The following is a 5,316-nucleotide window of genomic DNA, read 5'->3' on the forward strand; positions in this document are numbered from 1 at the left end:
CGGGGGTGGATGAGCCGCTTCGTTCGAGTCAGAACTTCAGACCTCATCCCTGCCGAGAAGATGCCATTCCCTGAGGAATGGAATATGAGACGTAAGTGTTGTTACACCGAGCATGTTTTATCATCTGAATGCCCTCTTTTCCTCCTTCGAACTAATTCCTTTCTCTTTTGAATTGATTCCCTTCTGGTTGCTTAGCCATCATGTGGTTCCCCAGCGCGGTCAAGGACCTCCCGGGCTGGGTTAGACTTTCAGACTCCGCCTTTTCATATAACAAGCGCGTTTGGTTTGATCTAGCCAAAACTCGATGGGAGGCCAAAAATCATGGTACGCTCTCACCATTGTCGCTTCTAAATCCCTTATGAATAGATTTCTTAGCGGTATGTTTGACATTTTACGCATGTGCAGACCTTGGGGAAGCCATTTCAATGAGATCGCCTGCTCCTGGCGAAGAGGAGACCTAAAGGCCCGCCAAAGATAGAAAGAGAAAGAAGGAGACGCTAGCGGAGTCCCCGAAAGCAAAGAGAGCCAAGGCTCGAAAACCCAGGGGCGATGCAACGTACCTAACTTCGGCAGCTGCTGAGAGTCTTCGTGCCGAAGACGAAGACGATGACGGTTGCCCACTGGTACATCGGGCAAGACGAAGCGCTGATTCTTCGAAGGCTGCTAGGCAGAAGGATTTTTCTTAAGTGTCATCTTACAAATAGGTTTTGAAAATAAGATTTTTACATAAAATCACATGACATTTCAAAAGCAACAAATTTAGAAACATATGGTGACATCCTTCCCGTTGTTCCCACAAGTGTGGATGCACGTTTATAAATAATATCACACCTTGACTCAAAACATGCTTGTAGAGAGAACTCCTCAAGAAGAGTAAGTCATAAGAAACTTACCTCAACCTTCAAGCTCCAAATAATACTACACCTCCCCAACTAATTAATATGCTCAAATATCGCCAACAATTCAATATCTACCAATATATATCCCAACTTTATCGAAACAAACCTGAAAAAGATTTATAAGTAACTAGTTATACTTTTCAATTCGACAATAAGCCTTCAACTATTCCAAATTATCCGATAGGTCCACCAATTAGCCTATTCAATCTCATTCTTATCACTAAATACTCATTTGGATTCATTATTGATACTATATTATTTACTTAACATCACCAAGTCACTATTCATTATCTTCTCAAATAAAACTCTAGGTTCAAGAACATCCAATTCATGAACTAGTGTTATTTCTTAGCCAAATGACGATTCGCCCTTCTATTCGTCCATCAATTAGGTTATCAAGTCTATTAGCATCATTAAAAACTCAAAACAATTTTATTTATATCAATACACCACTATTCACCTTCTTCTTCATTCAAAATTATTTTCAAGACTCGCGCTTGGGTTTGTATAATACTCCATTATAACTTTAAATAAACTTCATAAACATGCTACCCATACTCCAATATATCATATATGTGAAGCTCAAGTAAAGGATTTACCTCTTGATGAAAGAGTCTCACTTTTCTCGTTTTGGTGTTCTTGAAGATTCAACCCATTTCCTATGAATTTTGATCCGTAATAATGTTAGTGTTATATCAAATGATGTTATATAATCATTCTTATACCAAATAAACTTACCTTGAAGTGTATTCATGGTGGGAGAGTTCCTCCTTCTCTCTAGAACCCAAACCCTTGTCCAAAATTCCATCTCTTCCTCTATCCCCTAAATAGTCACTTTTATAAATTTGAAGATATGCGTAGCTATGCATACCTGCAGCGTAGCTACGCTCCCCTTCCTCTTTAGCTCCATTTCATTTGATTAGCTTGTTGGAATTAGCTACTCACAAAGCAGTGTAGCTACGTGGTTATTGTGTTACTCTTTAGTAAAATGATCATAACATCTTGTAGGAATATCCAAATGATAAACAGTTTGAAGCATTGAAAACTAGACTCATATATCTTTAATTTCATCGGTCGTACATAACATAAACCTTCATATATCTGGAGTCGTGCTCGTTTGAAGTTAGACCTTGTACAAACTCAGTTGAAATATTAGCCCATCATATAGTTTCTAACTAGACTTAGTTTTAGGGCTCTTCTTAGACCATAAACTTTTATTAATGCACCTTGTACACATATTACCATGACTAATCGGTATCCTTCATATCATTATTTCTTGTTCATACAAGAATTAATATAATAAGCACACGTTAATCTTCTTAATAGCCTTAAAAACTTCGTGATTTTCCGGGGTATTACACTATCATATGTGCCTTTAGGCACTGAGATGAAGCCACGTGTTTGCTTCTTTAATTTGGGATAAGGCCTCATTTGTCCACAAAATAATTTTCTTTTATCAAAAGACTTTTTCAAAAATATGTTTGTCCATGAAATTTTGCAAGTTTTTGAAAATTTTTCGAAAATGAGTTTTTCAAAAATCAAAAAGTGATTTTTACCATATATTTTCCCACTAAAAATACTTTTATATTTTCAACTGAAATGCATATCAAAATACAATTTCAAACTTAATTCAAAATATTTTTTGTTTTTCAAAAATTACAATTTTTTGTCCAAATGCCTACTTAGATCTAGGTCCGACTTCTTAGCTTTATCCGAACACTTTCCTTTTCTTCTTCGAGCTCCAACCCTTGTCTCTTCGATTCTTCCTGAGAGATGAGAGAATGTGACGATTGATTTCCAACATAGTTGACAAGGAAGACCGAATTGATCCCAATTCCCATGGAATAGGAACTGAAAGCATAAACCTCGTTTACTGGCCGGTGAAGCTTGCCGAATTCCTGGAGGTGAGCCGATCTGGTCTAGAATTAGGATTTAATTTACTTTTCCTCCTTGTAGTGTGACTTCTTAATCTTCAGATTTCGTCTAGAATTAGGATTTAATTTACTTTTCCTCCTTGTAGTGTGACTTGTTAATTTATAAATTCATGCAATCTTCTTTGGATTACTTCGAAAATTTGTACCATGGCGAGAGCAACAGGTGACATATTACCTGATTCCCTCATCCACAAAATCCTCTCTTACCTTAATCCTGAGGAAGCAGCCCCGATGAAGATTATCTCCAAAACATGGCTACAAGCCTGGTTGATGACTAAAGCCAACTTGGTATTCGAAGTTCATTCTCGCAAACACATTAGAATAGTGGATAAAATTATGGAGATATATCGAGACAGAAAATTTCCTATTGACAAGTTTATATTTCAGAGCGTAAGAGAGTTTGATTCTCGGGAAGTCTTTCTTCTGTTTGATAAGTGGCTTGGCGTTGCTCTTCAGAATGGTGTAAAAGATCTCGTTTTTAGAGTTCCTGGCTTCTCATACCACTTTCCAATTTTCAAAGTCTTGGCATCAAAATCATTAAGAAAATTGTGATCTGACGCGTTTTTCATTATCTAGTGGTCTGGCGAACTGCGATTCATTAAGAAAGCTTTCTCTTTCTTATGTTCGTTTAGACGAACAGTTGCTTCAGGCTTTACTTACTAGCTGTCCGTTGATTGTCAGTTTCACCCTCGAGCATTGTGGTGGGTTGACAAAGATTGAGTTGCGGAATCTTCAAAATATTAGGTCAGTTTCTATTGGGACGAACAGAAACCAGCATGTTAAAATCCACGCACCAACTCTGGAACACTTGTCTTATTTTGGTGCTCGAGAAAATTTACCTATGTTGGATATTGTTGAAGGTCAGAATCTGAAATCTTTAGAGATATTTGGTGTTTCGACGCCTGTTTCGTATCTTGATCAAGTGACTGGAAAAATCAGCATCATGAAAGAATTGGAGTCATTGTACAATTCTCATGATATACAAAATTTGCAATACTTCTGTTATATCCCTTAGTATCAGTACTGTAGTGGCCCTATTGTACACCAGTTTTCGTTTCACAATTAGATGGTGATGCCAAAACTTGTTTCATCACCCAAAATATGTACTGCTTTTGCAGTAGTACAATTTGATTTTGTTAATGTTAGCTGATAGCTTTTGTTTGCCATATTTAAAACAATGAATCAAGGAAAAGTTACATATGGCTTGGTTTTTCTATTGTTTGCCTAAAATTCCAAATTGCATCTCATAGAAAAGGAGACTTTAAATCAGTTCTTTAGTTTTGCATATTTTCTTTTGAATTTGTGCCTCCCCCCCTCCCCCCCCTAGCCCAAAAAGAAATAACACCAACATATGTAGGGATATTTCATTCCTTTTATGCATGATAGGCCGTTGTAATACGAATAATCTCTATTGCAGATCTATATTGAAATGATTTATGGAGAAGTGTTAGAGTTCTGCTAGATTAAAATTTGAGTGCAAGCATGAATGCAGCGTTGACTCCAGTCAATTATATTCGAAATTTAGTGTTAAAATTGTTAAATGCGGAACGATTATTGATTATGGAATCAATTAATTTGAGGGGATTTGTTTGCTTTGGCAGGACCCCATTTTGGGCCTAAAACTAAAAGGCCCGAAGGTCACTGCCTTGGTTATCTAGGGGAGAAGTGCACGGTTGGCCACTAATAACATATGTATTTACTTTTAAGCCACCGTTTAAAATGTCTTTAGTGTTTAGCCACTGCTTTAATAAATTTTAACTGCCCGGACGAAAATGCCCTTCTACTCATTTTGTACTTAACTTCAGGATTTCAGGACTACATGTCCTTAACTTTTGAACTTGGAACTCTAAGTTTAAGACTTCAGGACTACATGTCCTTAACTTTTGAACTTGTAACTCTAAGTTCAGGACTTCAAGGCTACATGTCCTTAACTTTTGAACTTGGAACTCTAAGTTCAGGACTTTAGGACTACATGTTCTTAACTTTTGAACTTGTAACTCTAAGTTCAGGACTTCAAGGCTACATGTCCTTAACTTTTGAACTTGGAACTCAAACTTCAGGACCAAGCGTCCTTAACTTTTGAACTTGTAAGTCAAAGTTAAGGACCTATTGTCCTTAACTTTTGAACTTGTAACTGTAAGTTAAGGACTGCGTGTCCTTAACTTTTGAACGTGTAACTGTAAGTTAAGGAATGTCTGTCCTTAACTTTTGAACTTGGAAATCAAAGTTAAGGACCTATTGTCCTTAACTTTTGAACTTGTAACTGTAAGTTAAGGACTGCCTGTCCTTAACTTTTGAACTTGTGTCCTTAACTATTGAACTTAACTTTAGGAATCCAGGACTACATTTCCTTAACTTTTGAACTTGAAACTCTAAGTTCAGGACCATGTCCTTAACTTTTGAATTTAACTTTAGGACTTCTGGACTACATGTCCTTAACACAATTATCTTTGTCCTCAACTTTTTGGCTTTTTACCATATTT

The 5,316-nt window shown here is 36.7% G+C and overlaps 1 long non-coding RNA gene across 1 annotated transcript; it reads left to right on the plus strand.

The window, feature by feature from the left end:
• Positions 1-2,574: 2,574 nt before the first annotated feature.
• Positions 2,575-4,047, plus strand: LOC109242736. Its single transcript, XR_002070431.1, has 2 exons — positions 2,575-2,803; positions 3,515-4,047. It is a non-coding gene; the product is annotated as an uncharacterized LOC109242736 (long non-coding RNA).
• The last annotated feature ends 1,269 nt before the right edge of the window (positions 4,048-5,316 follow it).

This window comes from Nicotiana attenuata, unplaced genomic scaffold, assembly GCF_001879085.1.
Source record: "Nicotiana attenuata strain UT unplaced genomic scaffold, NIATTr2, whole genome shotgun sequence".
Lineage (NCBI taxonomy): Eukaryota > Viridiplantae > Streptophyta > Magnoliopsida > Solanales > Solanaceae > Nicotiana > Nicotiana attenuata.